Raw genomic sequence first — 18,841 nt, 5'->3', positions numbered from 1 at the left:
GCACGTCCAATTCAACGTGCTTCCAGCCTGTCGTGGTCACATGCTCGATATTATAACCCGCCTGGCGTGGTCACAGGTATAACAACACAATCCTCCTAGCGTGGTCACGGGCACAAAAACACAATCTGTCCGGCGTGGTCACAGGCACAACAACACAATTCGCCCGGCTTGGTCACAGGCATAATAGTACAATCCGCCTAGCGTGGTCACTGGCATAACAACACAATCCGCCCAGCATGGTCACAGGCACAACAACACAATCTGTCCGGCGTGGTCACAGGCACCCAGTCCAATCTTATCACACAAGAGCAAATAAACAAGTGTACATATAGGTAGTGAATGAGTAACGAATCTCATACTCCTGGACTGGTATAAATGACATGCTAAAGTGTAGGCATGTGCAAAGTGTACTATCATAGCTCAAACCGGCAATTTCATCAGAAAATAATATTTATCAGTTCATTTAGGGACTAAACCCCTATGTAGCCACAAAAATGGCTCAAATAGTTCACAACAGTGTCACAAATGTGCAAAGCATCTTAGCTTAAGGTTTAACAGTCATTTCTAGGCTTATTATAGCCTGAGCACAACCCAAACATGAATAAATACCCCTGGTGTTAGCACATGGGTTCAATCCCACACATTACGCACCCGATAGCACGTAGCTATCACAATAATTCAGGCAACTAGTGCCTCAACTGAGTTTAGATAAGATACTTACCTCAAAAAAATTAAATTACTCCTCTAGCAAGCCCTTCCCGCATGTATCAATCTCCGGGAGGCTTGAATCTAGCAAAAAATAACATAATACTATCAATAAGAGCTATATGAATTGATTCTAAATGATAAAGTTAAGATCTTTAACCATAATCAAAAAGTCAACCCCAGGTCCACGCCTCAGAACACGACAAAATTTATAAAATCTGAACACCCATTTAATAACGAGTCCAACCATACCAAAATCACCCAATTTCGATGACAAATCGGCCCTCAAACTCTCAAATCTTACTCTCCAATACATGGGTCAAAAATTCCCAAATTCTAACTTAGATTCATGATAAATAGGCGAAATAATCAATGAGTATCCAATATTCACAGACAAAAGTGATCAAAAATCACTTACCTCTTCAATCCAGATGGAAACCTCTCCAAAAATCGCCTCAAATCGAGCTTCCAAAGTCCAAAAATGAAGAAGAGACTCAAACCCTCGTTTATATCTATACTGCCAGCGAAACCGCACCTGCGGTCATGATCTCCGCTTGTGCGGAACCACTTCTGCGGTCACACGTCTGCATCTGCGGACAATACTAAACTCCCGACCAGCCGCATATGCGGCCACAATCATGCACCTGCGAGACCGCTTCTGCGGCCCCTAGCCCGCATCTGCGCATCTAGGCCAAGCTGCCAAGCGTCGCACATGCGAACACCTCATCGCAAAAGTGCTTTCGCTTCTGCGGAAAATCACCCACTTCTGTGGACCTCACTACCTCTGCTCCATTACGCACCTGCGGCCAAAGCGCTACACCTGCGGTACCGCATCTGCAGCCACTCCAACGCAGGTGCGAACGCACCAGAACTGAACCAACAGATTTTGCATAAGTCCACAACTCAATCCGAAATCAACCCGAATCACACCCGGGGCCCCCAAAACCCTATCCAAACATACCAACACATCCTAAAATATCATACGAACTTAGTCAAAGCCTCAAATTACATCAAACAACATCAAAAATATGAATTGTACCCCAATTCAAGCCTAATGAATTATTATACTTCCAATTTCTAAAACAAATCCCGAAACACGCCAAATCAACTCCGATTGACCTCAAACTTTGCACACAAGTCATAAATGATACAACGGACATATACCAACTCCCGGAACCAAAATTCGATCCTGGTATCAATAAAGTCAACTCTTGGCCAAACTTCTTAACTTTCCAAACCTTCAACTTTCCAATTTTCGCCAATTCAAGCCAAAATGACCTACGGATCTCCAAATCAATATCTGGAGACACTCTTAAGTCCAAAATCACCATACAAAGCTATTAGAACCATCAAAACTCCATTCCAGAGTCATTTACTCATAAGTCAACATCTGATCAACTCTTTTAACTTAAGCTTCCAACCTTGGGATTAAGTGTCCCAATTCATTCCGAAACATCCCTGGAACCAAACCAACCACCCCGGCAAGTCACATAACTACATATGAACATAGAATAAGTAATAAATGGGGGAACGAGGCTACAATACTCAAAACGACCGGCTGGATCATTACAATAGGTAAAAAATCAAATTAGAAATTCTGCTTACTTTAGATCTTTTAATGTTCAATCACCAATTAATTTCCAAACTTATCTTTCCAATAAATGAAAGGTCTTATCTTGTTATCACTAACTATTTTTAATAAGTTTTAGACTCTGGCATGATCCAAAAGCAAAAACGAGCTCTCTTTGAAATGATCAGATGGCGAAAATAATTTAAGAAGTTATCTTCAAGAAGTTAAAGTCAAACTCACCCAAGCTTACAAAATGATGAACCTCAACGAGTTTTAAATACAAGGTTTCCATTGAAAATTAATTTTCAAATAAGACATACTCAACTTAAGGTATATTTTAGCCTCTTACTCTACTAAGTCATAAATAAGTAACCCTTTTTCCTTAAAACCATATACTCATCTTCTTTCAAACAAAGAATTTTTACAAGATCTTTCTAAAACACAAAGTCATATCTAGTCTTCAACTTAATAAGTATACATATATACTTCAAAAGACGAATTCCTATTATTTTTCAAATTATAGACTCAAAAACTTATAACCTCTTTTCAATGTATATACACAACCTTCCTCAAATAACGAATATTTCACAAATTTTAAACATTGACTAAGTAGAATATAAACATTTCTTCCTCAAGACCTAACTTAAGTTTAAGGAGCTTGTATTCTCAAAAACAAAGCTAAAGTGACAGGATTGACCAACATAGGATAGCGAACTATTCCAAAAGAGTTTCATGAGTAAACTGACTCAAAATTAGCCTAAAAGAGCTTTAGACACAAGATTTAAACATAGAAATCTAATAGAGTCATAGACAAGAACAAGTAGAGCATATCCTTCACATGAAAGTTTTAACATGAAGGCCTAGTGAAAACAACATAATAGAACAGGTTCATGATCGAGCAATCACTTAGTAGAAGATAAGAAAACTTGAACATGCTGAATATCAGTTACAATACCAGCAGAACTTATAGTAAACAGAAGACATGTCAATTTTCAAATCAATAGTACAGACAAGCATCAAACCTTGTATGGAAGACGTGTTAGTTTGGGCAACTACATATTTTAATGGCAAGAATTTTAAAGCTGGCCTATACCAGATGGTGTTAGCAAGGTGCTTCTACCACGTTTAGCAAAAAAGAAACCTGAGGTGTTCAAATAGGAGCAAAGAAGTCCAACCATGCTTATAAAATTAATAGTCCGAGAGATTTTCCATAGAGGGAGTAAAAATCCAAATATAGCTAGAAACTTGACGTGTTACATTTTTTTTCTCTGAAAAGGTAGGAGTAGATAGAATGTTGGCCAAACTTTAGAACTGGGACTAGTTGTCCACTTTCCGGGTCCTCTTATTTTTGTTTTCCTTTATTTGAGTTGTACATATCTCTTAGGGTAATAGAAGTCTTTATTTACCAAAATAATTAGTTGTTGATGAGATACAACTATTCGTAACTATAGGAGTCCTTCCTATAGGTATAACAACCCGATTGGTCATTTTTAGCATTAGAACGGTGTTCCCCTATTTGATGTTTCCCATAGTTGCTTTTGATATTTTATGACTTTTGGGAATGGTTGGTTTGGTTTCGGGAAGGTTTGGGAGTGAATTGGAACAATTAGTCTCATTTTGAAAGCTTAAGTTGCTAGGGTTGACCAAGATTTGATTTTTAAATAAACGACCCTAGAATTGGAATTTGAGTGTGTCTATAAGTTTGTATGCTGATTTTGGACTTGGGCATATGTTCGGATTTGATTTTGAATATTCCTCGAGGATTTGGACTTTATTTGCCGAAAGTTAACAATTCGAAGAATTGGAGAGTTCATAAATTTGACCAAAAGATAACTTTTATGTTATTGGACTCTGATTGGTGATCCGAGACTTTGGATTGGTCTATATGGTTGAATGGAACTTATGCAAAAAGTTTGAACCGAGGCATCTAAGTTGGAATGGGACGTTTGGTTGGATGTTTTGAAATTTATGAACGTAAGAGAAATTCTATTCAGTTTAAGCCTCAATTCTTTGTTGTGATGATTCCAAATGTGCTTTAAGGCCTTGGTTAGGCCAGTGTAGTGTTTATAGACTTGTAGGAATGGTTGGATGTGGTTCTGAGGGGTTATGATGAGTTTCGGCACATTTGGAGCGAGTTTGCACAAGATGGCACTTATCAGGTCTATTGTGCAGCCCATTTCGCGGACCCCAGAATGGTTCTGCCAGAAGCACATCTATTTCGTGCTTGCTGAGGAGTTTTGTATTGGACAATTTTGCTACGTGTTTCACAGAGCACAGAATGGATATGTGGGCCGCATAGTGATTTTGTGATGGCTAGGATTTTGGGCTGTTTCATTCTGCAATGGGTTTCACGGACCATGGATCAGCTATGCGGTCCGCATAAGTGGTTTCGCGGTGCTGGAAAGATTTTTGGCATTGACTATTTAACGCCAAGTTTTGCAATATATTATTATTTCCCAACTTTTGGAGCTCATTTGGAGAAGTTTGAAGCTAGGGTTTCAACCACAAGCTTGGGGTAAGTGATTCTAACTTAAATCTATGTACTAAACATGGAATTATCAATAGATCTAACATCAAAATATAGATTTGAACAAATGAATTTGGGGTTAGCCTACAACCTAAGAGAATGAATTTGGGGGGTTTTGAACATGAAATTAAAATCTGATTTGGAATGTATTTATATATTTGGACTTGGGGTTATGGGTAGTCAGGATCTATCCTTAGACTCGGGTTTTGACCATGTGGGTCCAGGTTAACTTTTGTTGATTTTTTGGAATTTGATTAATGATTAAAGCTTTAATGATTGGGATTGATTTTTAATAGCATTATTTGACTCGTTTCAGTAATATTTGACTAGATTCGAGCCGTTTGGAGGTGGATTTGAAGGGAAAATATATTTTGGAAGGTTGAAGGTGTTACCGGGAAGAGGTATCTCTTGTCTATACTTGTAAGAGGGAATTGTCCCTATAGGTGATCTATTTGCTATATGTGTCGTGCCACTTATATTCGAGGTGATGAGCGTATATTGGTAGTTAGGTTATGACCTTAGCCGGACAGAGTTAGGCTTATGTTAGGCCTTATTTGGACTATGTGAATTATTTATCCATATTTTATTGATTCTATGACTATGTAATAAGCTTATCCATGATTAAAAACCATGCCTAGGGTTATGGCTTGTTGATTTAGCCATAGTCGTATTTTTGCCTTGCTTAATTTATAATTTAGTGGCTATTGGCTTATTTTGCTCATGTGTGGTATCATGATCGGACTTAAGAATATTAAATAAGCATAATGAACTATTATGAAAAGTTGAATTATGTTATTAGCCATAGCCCTCTCTTATTCAAATAAATATTCATCCGCATTTTATTATTATGTCCTGGTGCGTCTTTATCATATATTCACATGCATGAGTTGGAGAGTTGGATATTGAGAAAAGTTGAGTATTTTGATATTGTGAGCGAATATTGATTTTTGATTATTGATGGTATTATGATTGGATCGGGTTATACGCCATAACAATGGCTGGATATGGTTCCGTGCCTCTGGAGTTAATTGATTGACCATGTTTCTTTAGGTCCTGCGAGTGCAATCACCTAGAGTGGTGCTTGGTATGAACAATTGGTTGGTATCAGGCACATGGATTTGCGTTTTAAGGTATTGAGAGTGGATCATGAGCATGCATTTGCATCCTTGATTCATGCAATAGCTTATATATAAGCGTTGAATGACTCATATCGTGACTATGAAAAGAATTGAGGTATTTGACATCATATTGTATCTCCTTTATCTGAAAAGCGTGTCTAAATTTCGAATTTACTATGCCTTTATCTTTGTACCTATTTGATGATACAATGTCTTATCTATTGTTTTTACACTTTCACTTATTTATTAGACTGATAGTAGGTGTCGGTGTTATCAAATAGGTACAAAGGTAAAGGCATAGTAAATCCGGAATTTAGACTTGTATGTTAGTGTTTACCTTTGTCACTACTTCTTCAAGATTAGACTTGATACTTACTAAGTACCATGATTTTTTACTCATACTATACTTTTACATAATTTTGGGCAGATTCTAAGGAAGGTACTAGCAGTACCCTTCCGGCTGTTTAGGAGCTTGCATGAAGACTTCGTGGTGAGCCACTCTATTTGATTTGATCCGCAACACATGGATTCCTCTTTCTTATTTATTCATCTCTGTCTATTTACTTCTTTCCAAGATAGATATATTATTTAGTTGAGACAGTTTACTCTTGTAAGATGCTCGTGATGATGCGGCACCGAATTTTGGAAGATTTGTGAAATAGTTGTGGTCGTGTTTAGACCATGTCTTTGATTTATATATTCATGATGCTATTTGAGACTTATTTTGCTTTCTTATTTACCTCATAACTCTGTTAATGATTTAACAATCGACTTTTGTTATTGTTGTTGACTGTTGGCTTGCCTAGCAAGCGGGTTACGATTTTTGTTATATGGCCAAAATCGATCCCTGCTTGACCCTAGTTCTCGGTCGATGTCCCTTTTAATAATGGACCTAGACCCCAACTGGCCGTCTTCAACTCTGATCTTTGATTGATATCGATTGTGTACATCTGCCCAAGTAATAGCCGGGTACTCGATCAAATTCTGCTTCAACTGTCGTGAAGCCATCGAGCTCCGCTCGTTCAGTCCTTGAGTGATAGCTTGTACAGCCAAATCGTCAGTGACCGGTGGTAGATCCATTCGTTCCGTTTAAAAACGAGATATGAACTCTCTTAGCATCTCGTTGTCCCTTTGCCTTACCTTGAAGAGGTCCGACTTCTTGGTCTCGACCTTTATGGCTCCGGCGTGTGCTTTTACGAAAGAATTTGCAAGCATAGCAAAAATATTGATATAGTTAGACGGCAAATTATGATACCATATCATTGTCCCCTTTGACAGGGTTTCCCCGAACTTCTTCAGTAGTACGGATTCGATCTCGTCGTCTTCTAGATCGTTCCCTTTAATGGAACATGTGTAATAGGTGACATGTTTGTTGGGGTAGGTAGTTCCATTATATTTAGGGATTTCGGGCATGCAAAACTTCTTTGGGATCGGTTTAGGAGCCGCGCCCGGGGGGAAAGGCTTTTGTACGAATTTTTTGGAATCCAAGCCCTTCAATATCGGTGGTGCCCTCGGGATCTGATCGACCCTGGAGTTATAAGTTTCTGCTTTCTTGTCGTTTGCTTCAATCCTCTTTTCTCCTGACTCAATTCGTTTTATCAGTTCCTCTAACACCTTAATAATTTCGGGATTAGTCCCCGATTCTTGTTCATTTGATCTTACTACAGCTGGCCCCATTTCGTGGGTGACTTCTCGGGGTGGACCGGGCTCGGCCCTGCTCGGTGCCTGGGTTTGGCTTTGCAATTGAGCTATCGCTATATGCTGAGCTTGCAACATTTCGAAAATCATACGCAGGCTGATCCCGTCTTCTCCAACATTTTGGGTATTTCGAACTGCAGATCGAGTTCCACCATGAATGTTATTTTCGGGGTCGGAATGCTGGTTCGCCTCGATGGCCACATGCGAATTATCGTCAATTGGATTTATGGCCCGAGCTCCAACGAGATCGACTGGTGGCCTTTCATCCCCGGTCGTCAGGTTGTTGTTCTCATCTTGAAGGCCAGCTTCGTTGTCGATAGGTTAGGCCATTAATTGAGAGTTCGTCGTTTTTAACCTGTAATCAAAGATACTTCCAAGAGCAAGTGTAAAATGGTGTGTTTTGCAGAGATTTGTACCAAACAACCACTGTTGTCCTTAGCCCCACGGTGGGCGCCAAACTGTTTACCCAAAAAATGAATAGAGTTGAATTTATACATAGTTCTAAGGATACGTGGTATAACTTGGTACAAATTGGAAAAGTAAGTAGAAATATATCGAATATTGATTGTATAAAGGAATGAAATACTAACCAAATTGAGTAGAGAATGATTTATAAACAAGCAAGATGAATCAATGTTCAAGCTCAAAAAAGGATAATCTCAACTATATATCAATGTAATAATCTTTAGAATGTGAGTGTATCAATGTTTTCATCTCTGAATGTTCAATCTGCCCTTACAGAAATGATACCCACTCTTAATATAGTGAAAAATTCCTATTTTGGATATAATAAAAATATATATAATGGAGATCTCATGATAGATTAATTAATTCATTTTTCCTTAATTCCCGCCGAGATTCTCTCCCTAAGTGCGGCTACAATGACTCTTTGTCTTATAACTCGATCTTGGTTCGTCTTGGTACTGATCTATCTCCGAATCTCAAGCTCGATATTGACTCGGGCTCGGTTTTGACTCGAACTCGATATCGACTCGGGCTCGATATTGACTCGAGCTCGATATTGACTTTGAGCTCGGTATTGATCGGTCCCTGAATTTTGAGTTTGATAACCTGGCTTCGGATCTCATCTCGATATTATGAAGACGACCCTTGGTCCATCATGTTCCAATCTTGACTAATTACACGAAGGACAAAACCAGTTTTGACCGTATACAGACGCGGAACTATTAAAATTAAAATTGCAGTAATTTTATTTATTTACTTATAATTTTCTCTTTCCACATTTACATCCTTTTATAATGCTTTGTGATAATTTGGCAGAAAAAAAATTAAATAAACGAATATTCATTAAATGAAAAGCCTTAAGTATTCCAGAACTACATCATCAAATGTTATATTTCTGTGAACTTTTCAACAAGTCCCAAAACACATAGTCGATCCAGGTAACAATTATTGATGAGCAGCCCTATGATCTGTATTGTTACTCCTACTTGAATATTCTTGGCTTATGGAGCACTATTTCCAAAATCTGGACCTGCAAAAAAGATAAGCAAAATGCATTTTTAGCAATATCATTCTCCAAAAACTGCATAAAGTTTATCAAGAACATCATCCTTAACTAGAGGTCTCGGGTTCGAGCCTGAGTATGGAGTCGCCTTTGTTAGGGAGCGCTTTACCCCTCAATGTGGGACTTTCCGACGCGAATCCGAATTTAGTTGGGTTCCAATGCGGATAGCGAACGCCGAGTGGAAACCAAAAAAAAAGTTTATCAAGAACAGAACAAGCAATATCCTAAATCGAAGCTAGAACTAGTGTACCTCAATCAGAAGAATAGTGTATCAACTAAATACATTCAAGGAAAAAGAAAAGTGATAAGGTGAAAATGAAAGCATTGTATGTAAATTTCCAAAATTCAAAGAAGAGCATATACGCAAATTTCACAGTGCAGATAATATGTATTCACAAAACATATTTTATTTGGTTCACAGTGCAGATTATGCCATGCTATTATTCTAAGCCATGTTAAATCAGAAAACTCGGGATCTTCACATTCACAAAAGCTCTCCAATATCAAGCCATCTAAATCTCCAATCTATCCAATCATTTTATTTAAGGATGAGCTTTTGATTGAAAAGGTAAAAGATTCAATATTCACATAGCACTCACCTACTTAGGTTAAAATCCTCTAGGTTCATTCTTTAGAGCATATAAAGAAAATGCATCGGAGCTTAACCGATATGAATCTAAGAAGTTAAATAAACAAACAAGAATAGCATAACTTGATATAAAACCAAAATATTAAGAAGTTAAAACTTACTCTTTTGCCTTCTTCAATGTAGGCTTATCAATATCAATCATATATGAACATATTTTATGGGACAAGATTCCTTTCACCTTCTGCAGAGACATGTATTATTCAAATTAGAGATCATTTCGTTCTTTTTTGTAGGTAAAGTAAAAAGATTTGAGAATATGTCATAGTACTTTCTTTCCACGGTTAAACCTTTAACTATGTATCAAATCTTAAACTTCAAGGTTCTATCTAGAAATTTCTAGACCAAAGTTACAATCATATATTCTTAAGTCTCCTGTCTCTAAAGCAAACAAGAATATAGAGCAGTATGCTAATTCATATCTCTAAGGTCTGTGATGACCCGATAAGTCATTTCAAGTTTTAGCCTTTATTTTCGTGTTCCGGAATCTCGACTAGCTCCGTTTAGGATTCTTCGATTTGCGTGTGCAGTCCGTGTCCTGTTTCGAAAAGTTTTTATGTGGAAAATTTAAGAAAATATAAATTTTTGCCTTAAAATTAATTTGAGTTGACTATGGTCAATATTTTATGTAAACGGATCCGGATCAGTATTTTGGTGATCCCGGTGGGTCCATATCATGATTTGGGACTGGGCATATGCCCGGAATCGAATTCGGAAGTTCCTAACTTGATTTAACGTGATTTGTTGAAAACTAGTAATTTGAAGGTTTAAAGAATTCTTAATTTTGACCATAGGTTGACTTTATTGCTACCGGGTTCGGATTTCAATTCTGAAACTTGGAATAGGTTCATTTCACTATTTATGACTTGTCTGCAAAATTTGGTGTAAAACGGAGTTGATTTGATGTGATTCGGACGTCCGATTGTAAATTTGCAAGTTCTTGCGTTTCTTTGGAAACTTCATACCTTTTAATGTTCGATTCGTAGTTCTAGGTATTATTTTGGTATTTTGATCGCGTGAGAGAGTTCGTATAATATTCTTAGACTTGTGTTGATGTATGTTTTGGAGCCCTGCGGGCTCGTGTGAGTTTCAGATGCATTTCAGAGTGTTTGGGAGTGTTTTGGTGTTGCTGGTGTGATTTGGTGCTGCAGGTCTCGCAAATACGAGATTGGAAGTCGCATTTGTGACATATGGCCTAGTCTATTATAGTCGCATTTGCGAAAACTTTGTTCGCAATTGCGAAGGTGGCCTGGGATCGGCAGAGATCGCATTTGCAATTATTTGATCGCTTTTGCGAAGTTCCAGTGTTCGTATTTGTGAACCAGTCGTCGCAATTGCGATGACAATATAGATGTGGGGAGTTCGCTTTTGCGATGACTTTTTCGCATTTGCGGAGTTCGTATTTGCGAACCTCAGGTCGCATTTGCGACATCTGCGACTGGGCAAAAAGCTGAGGGATGAGATTTTTAGCCTCATTTTAATATTTTGGAACCCTAGGCTCGGTAGGAGACGATTTTTAAGAGGGAATTTCATCTACAAACTTTGGGTGAGTGATTCTAATCCATTTCTAATTATATTTCATCAATCTATCTTAGATTTTAACATCAAAATCATGTGAATCAAAGTAAAAATTTGTGAAACCTTGTCAAGTTTTTAAAAAATAAGAAATTGAGTTTTGAGAGTCGATTTGGACTCGAATTTTGACATATATGAACTCGTAGGGTCATGGATAGTCAGAATCTACTACTATTGGACCCGGATTTTGACCGGGCGGGCCCCGGGTTGACTTTTTGAAAAAAGTGTAAAGAGCTTAGCTTTATCTATTGTAATTGATTCCCTAGCATTGTTTGTTGATATTAAGTCGATTTTTGTTAGATGCAATTGATTTGGAGGCGAATTTTAGAGGAAAGACCCCGGTGATTTGGTTGTGTAGCGAGGTAAGTATTGGGTCTAACCTTGATTTGAGGGAATTAGGAACCCTTGTACTATATGTTATGGGAATTACGTGTGTAATAGCGTATATGCAAGGTGACGAGTGTATATACGCCGTCAAAATAATTATTTTCATGCCTTCTCATATTTCATGAATTATCTCATTTCATGCCTTAATTATTACATGCCATAATTGCTTTCTATGTCGTAATTTGTTACTTGTCATTAATTATTCTTATACTGAATTGTTCGTCCCTTTCATGACTTCATGTTTTATTGCTACTTGCCTTAATTGTCTTACTTGCACACCTTAATTATCACGTATTTGACTTGTCTTGTTGCTTTGTATTATTTGTAGCATTCCTTTGATTAGTTCGTGGTTTCTTTATTGCTTTACTTTCATATCCTTTGATTGTAGAGGTTCTTCTAAATGGCTCTGAAATAGAGTTTTGATGGTTCCAATAGCTCCGTAGGGTAATTTTGGACTTAGGAGTATGTACGGATAGTGATTTGGAGGTCCATAGGTGATTTTGGCTTGAAATGGCGAAAGTTGAAAAAATTGAAGTTTGGAGAGTTAAGAAGTTTGACTGAGAGTTGACTTTGTAGTTACCAGGCTCGGATTTTGGTTCTGAAAGTTGGAATAGGTCCGTTGTGTCATTTATGACTTGTGTGCAAAATTTGAGGTCAATCAGAGTTGATTTGATAGGTTTCGGCATCGATCGTAGAAGTTGGAATTCCTTAGTTTTCATCAAGGAACAAACAAGTAATAGCGTCGTAGAGTAAGTTGAATATAGACAAGGTCCGGTGAAACCAAGTAAGAAAAAAACAGGTAGCAACCAAATAAACAAACGCTTTCACACAAGATTTATACAAGAACTTTCCCGAGGCACCACACCTCATCACCACAATTCGCGGGGTCCCAAATCATGAACCCTAATCACTTGGCATCTTGTGCCCACATTACAAATCACAATCGCACGGACAACTCACGTGCTGCACAGACAACTCACGTGCCAATACCATAATGCCTCATATCTGCACGGACAACTCATGTGCTAAAGGAGTGATAATACCTCATATCCGCACAGACAACTCACGTGCTAGTAGTAACAATATCTCATAACCGCACAGACAACTCACATGCCAATAACAGGAATATCTCATATCCGCACGGACAACTCATGTGCCAATAGTACAACTCACGCATAGAAGCCAGGTATACAAGAATACATGTAAATGATCAATGAACATCAAGGTTCATTTTCTCGGACTAGTATGAGTGACTAAATATGGTGTATGCTTGTGCAAGTGTTCTATCACAACTCGAGTCAACAAGTAAGATCGAGACAACGAATGGTACATAGGAAACAACACAACAAAACATAAAATGCATGACTCACACAAAGTAGGCCCACCACTTCACAAATATGATCAACAACAATGCCCACATGCCATCACAAATCATCCCCGACATAGCCCCTTGTCTCTCCGCATGTGCAACAATAAAGTAAATACCCGTCTTGTCTCGCCACACGTGCATAATAATATTCCCAGCTTGTCTCGCCACATGCACAAACCCACATATATAGCCCACCTTGTCACGCCGCATGTGCAAATATCAATAATAATAATAATAATAATAATAATAATAATAATAATAATAATAATAATAATAATAATAATAATAATAATAATAATAATAATAATAATAATAATATTAATAATAATAATAATAATGCGAACACCCCGACAATCCTCTCAACAATACCACGTGTGCCAAAAATATAAAATAATATAACAACTCGCACCACATGTGCCCATATGCCACCATAGTTCCTTTAAAATAATTTTAATACCACAGCCACACATAGCCCTCGGCTCAACAACACCGAGTACAACAATAACAACAATAACCCGGGCGTACGGCAAGTAAATCAACAAAAGAATTACAAAAGTACAATGAAATGAAAGAACGAGCTCAATGAGAGACATAACAAGTAATGATGGCTTCAAATAAGAATAACTCAACAATAGGAGAGAAATGTGTATCAACGATATCAAATATGAATAACTCAGCAATAGGAGAGATAACATGTAACAATGATTTCAAATATGAATAACTCAACAATAAGAGAGATAATGTGTAACAACAATTTCAAGTAAGGATAAATCACAATGGAAAATATAACAGGTAATAAAAGAGGCAACAACTCCAATTAAAGCATATAAGAGTATATTTGACAACAAAGTGTGGAACATGAGCCAATCAACTTGAAATAAGGCATGTAAGAGTAAATTTAGCAATGGAGAATATATAACATGATAAGGCAACTTTATTTTAAGGTGCATAAGAAACCTAAGAGTCTAAAACGATCAAATTTTCACATATAAGTCGTGTACATACTCGTCACCTCATGTACACGTCTTCACGTAGTTCAAATAGTGCAAACTACCTAATTCCTATGGGGTAGTTCCCCCACACAATATTAGGCAAGATACTTACCTCAAAAGCCCTCAATCAATTCTCAAAAATAGCTTTTCATTTACAATTCACCTCCGCTCGACACAAATCTAACAAAAATTGACTTAATAATATCAAATAATGCAAGAGAAATGAATTCCAATAATTGAAGCTACGATCTTTACACAATTGCTCAAAAGTCAACAAAAGTCAACCTATGAACCGCCCGATCAAAACCCGGGTCGATTGGTAGATTTTGACTACCCATGACCCCACGAGTTCATATATGTGATTAGTTTCAAAATCCGAGTCCAAATCGACTCTCAAAACTCAAATTCTTATTTTTCAAAAACTTGACAAAGTTTCACAAATTTTCCCTTTGATTCTAATAATTTTGATGTTAAATCTCATATATAATCATGTAAAATAGTTGAAAATTGATCAAAATCACTTACCCAATGATTGTAGATAAAAATTCCCTCTCCAAATCACCTCCTACCGAGTCTAGAGTTCAAAATATGAAAGAATGAGCTAAAATCCCGAAATTCCAACTTTTAACCCAGCTGAAGATGTCGCATTTGCGACCAAAAATTCACAATTGCGGATGTTTGCATTTGCGACCAAAAGTTCGCAATTGTGGAGTTCGCTTGCGACCACATGTTCGCAATTGCGACCAAATGTTCGCAAATGCAGTAGTTCGCAATTGCAACAAAAAGTTCGCAATTGCGAAGAACCAGCACCAGCAATCCCAAACTTCACCCAAATGATCCAAAACTCATCTGGAACCTCTCGGGCACAAACCATATATGCATTTCAATCATAAAACACGCTACGGACCTTCTCGCGCACTCAAAACACTGAAAAGAGGTCGTCTTGACCCGATAGTGACCATGGTCAAACTATAAATTTTTTAACTTAACTAGTCTCTCAACCAATGATCCAAAACACACTCAAGCCCCCCTCGGGACCCCGTCAGATAATACCAACAAGTCCCAAAATATAACACGATCCTACTCGAGGCCTCAAATCCCGAAACATAACATCAAAACCACGAATCGCACCTCAATTCAAGTTTAATGAACTATGAACTTTTACTTTCTACAACTCGCGCCGAATCATATCAAATCAACCCGGAATGACGTCAAATTTTGTATATAAGTCCCAAATGACACAACGGAGCTATTCCAAATCTCAGAATCGCAATCTCAACCCAATATCAATAAAGTCAACTCCCGGTCAAACCTCTCAACCTTCCAAACCTTCAACTTTCCAACTTTCGCCAAAATGCAACAAATCAACCTACGAACCTCCAAATCCAAATCCAGCATACACCTAAGTCCAAAATCACCATACAAAGTTATTGGAATCATCAAAATACCATTCCGGAGTCGTCTACACAAAAGTCAAACTCCGGTTAACTCTTACCACTTAAGCTTCTAAAACAAGAATTATTCTTCCAAATCAATCCCGAATCATCCAAAAACTGAATTTGACAACAACGCAAGTCATAATACACAATACAAAGATACTCGAGACCTTAAGCCACCGAGCGGAATGCTAATTCTCAAAATGACCGGTCGGGTCGTTACATTCTCCCCCTCTTAAACAAACGTTCGTCCTCAAACGTGCCAAGTGTCTTTCCCAAGCCATCAAATCATAGTACAAACTCACCATACGCGTAACCACGGGTGATCCTACGTCAACCCAATCCACATAGGCCCAACAACATCATCTCAACCAAAGATTATTCCTGCTACTCATGCTGATAAGCCTTAGAATCAAATATTCACATCCACTAAGCGCCCTAACATCACGCAACCACTCTGTAAAATCCTCAACTAGCCGCGATAGCTCATGCATATATCCACATGATACAACCACGCGATATAACAGATCACCCATATGCCTATAGCAATAACTCTGACCACAATAGCTGCCCTTTACTAAGCCCGGTATTGGCAAATAGTCTTATATCGACTAGAACCTTGTTCCAAACCTTTACAACATCCACAATGATACAAGAAACATAAGAAACTCATAACTACACACCCGATCAACAAGCCGCATCGAACTCCACCCGAGCACATACATCGCAATCCAAACCCAACAAGCACAACTCGAATATGACTGAATATGAAAAGAGGAACACATGATAGGACCGTCAAACAAGCCAAACAAGCATAACTCCCCACCGATACCATACTGCGGATCCAATCCATAAGGAAGAAGCATGACACACGCAACAACCACACCAAATCTTACCTTAATATGACCTCACCGCGACGCATAGCATAGCACCAACACACATATTTACAAGGAACTCCAGGTCCCCATCCTCCACTTGAGATCACGAGTAAGGTAAAAATCTCAGCAACTAAACCATCCTACTAATTCAACCTCGTATAACCAAAACCACAACACGTAACAACTTCCCATGCATGTAGAGCACTCAAACCACAAGTCGGGCCAAACTATCCAAAGATCACATCAAATACTACCGTATTTAACTAACAAAAATTCCACCCAAGTCTCATGACCTATAATAGTAACCAAACCAGAACGATAGACACATGCTATCACAATAAAATTATCAACTGGCATGAACACATGAACAGAGTACAAGAATCACAAAATAGAACCATATCTGAAGTAAGGTAGGATGAATCTTACCAATAAATGGGACCGTATCGAAATAACACAAATGCATCCCTACACTCAACTGAAACCATACATGTAAGGACATCATCTGGTGCATCATCCTCCGCCGAACCAGAAAGAGCATAACAATGGGCCCGATATCCCCCTCTAGGGTGACCTCTACCTGCTTGACCTCCATCTCTAGCTGGCGGTGCAGGTATAGCAGCAACTGGGACAATCTCTCACCATGTGGCTGGTATATCAACACTCAAAGAAACCTCTCTACATACATGGCTATGGAAGTTATCCGGTACGGGTATCCTGGGACCCATGGATATTTGTAACACCGCGTGAAGCTTGAAGTGTAAACTGAACTGACTAACCCACAAAACATGTACCATGACGTACCCTTCCTCCAAAATAGGGATCAGTAGATCCTCCCATTCCACGAGGCCTCATAGCCTCCTTGCCATCTCTCTCCTAGCCCCGCATGCCCTCTAATCGGCGAGCGATCTCTACCACCTGCTGAAACGGAACATCCGTCTCTAACTGTAGAAACCAAAGCAGGTGCGAGCCTGGACAAATCACTGAATCTAACAACATACTCTGACATTGACATAGTACCCTGGCGCAGCTGCTCAAACTCCGCGCGCCATGCATCCCGAAGGGTCTGGGGAACAAACTCCCTCAAGAATATCTCAAAACATTGAGTCCACGATAGTGAAACTACATCGGATAGGCTACCCTCCATGTAAACCCGCCACCACTAATACGCTGCTCCTGATAGCTGGAATATAGTAAAAGCAGCCCCACTCATCTCCACAACATCCATGGTGCAAAGAATCGAAGCGACAGAGCCAATCAAAAGCTGCGCGTGAATCGAGGCAGCACTTTGAGAGCATGAGTCATTATGACGAGTAATGTCATGACGTCACTTCTTTTCTTGGATCAGACAGTTCCAACAAATTACCCGGGAAAATTGGGGGTTTGAAATATGCGATCTAGGAAAAGCGACGTTGCCTGTTTGTCACGACGGCCACAACCGTTGCTATTCGCTCATTGAACTCGCCCACGAGGATGACCTCAACAAGCGGAGGGACTAACTGTATGGGCTAAAAATTATTATAATTATATGTGGGCCTAGTTGACATTAAGAAAGCCTTCGTTGATTGCTATGTGCTATCGGTTTAGTTAATCTAGGTCGACGTCACAAGGTCGAGGTGAGTCAACAGAGAACAAAGGTGAGGATGAGCATTCTCATTAGTGAAGCAATGGCGGCTAGTTTTAGAAATAAGGCCCCCTAGAGAATATCCCAACGAATATTCTTCCCAGTTGTACTATTTAGGGTTTTATGACCCATGTACCCTAATAAATAGAAAGATATGTAGTTATAGAAGGGATTGGATGCTTATTGTAATAAAATAATACATTGACATTCTCTCAAGATTCTTACTTTATCATAGACATATAAAATACACCTTTTCTTCAGATCTTTATCTATCTTTTCTCCCACGATCCAAGGAAGATCCGAATATTCAAAGGCTTATCATCATCTATCTTTGTCAGAAGGAATATCAAAGAATCTCACCCTTTTCGGGTGACTCGCATATTGTTTACTGCTATTTAATGCTACCTTCTTTGTTCTTGGATCATTGAATATAGCATTATTGTTGCTATTTATTGCTACTAAAATAGTATCCATGACATCTCGCTACGAAATCGGTTAATCTATCTTTTGGATATTAACATTGGCTAAGATTAACTCTATTTTATTAGAAATTCTGATTGTTTAAACCTAGATCTAAATTTTGGGTTAAACAGTTTGGCGCCTTCTATGGGGATTTTCTCAACCAATCTTTTAGTTTCCATTAGATCTATAACTCATGTGACTTGTTAAGCTAACAAACCACAAAGTTAATCTTTCCTCTCTGTGCGTACGAAAGATTTCATGGCAGGTAACTAAGGAAACGAAATGAGGGAAATAGATAATGTTCCCCATAACTTCATGAATCCCATCAA

Source organism: Nicotiana tabacum, chromosome 21 (genome assembly GCF_000715075.1).
Source record: "Nicotiana tabacum cultivar K326 chromosome 21, ASM71507v2, whole genome shotgun sequence".
NCBI classification, from domain to species: Eukaryota; Viridiplantae; Streptophyta; class Magnoliopsida; order Solanales; family Solanaceae; genus Nicotiana; species Nicotiana tabacum.
Note: the sequence above shows the minus strand (reverse complement) of the source record.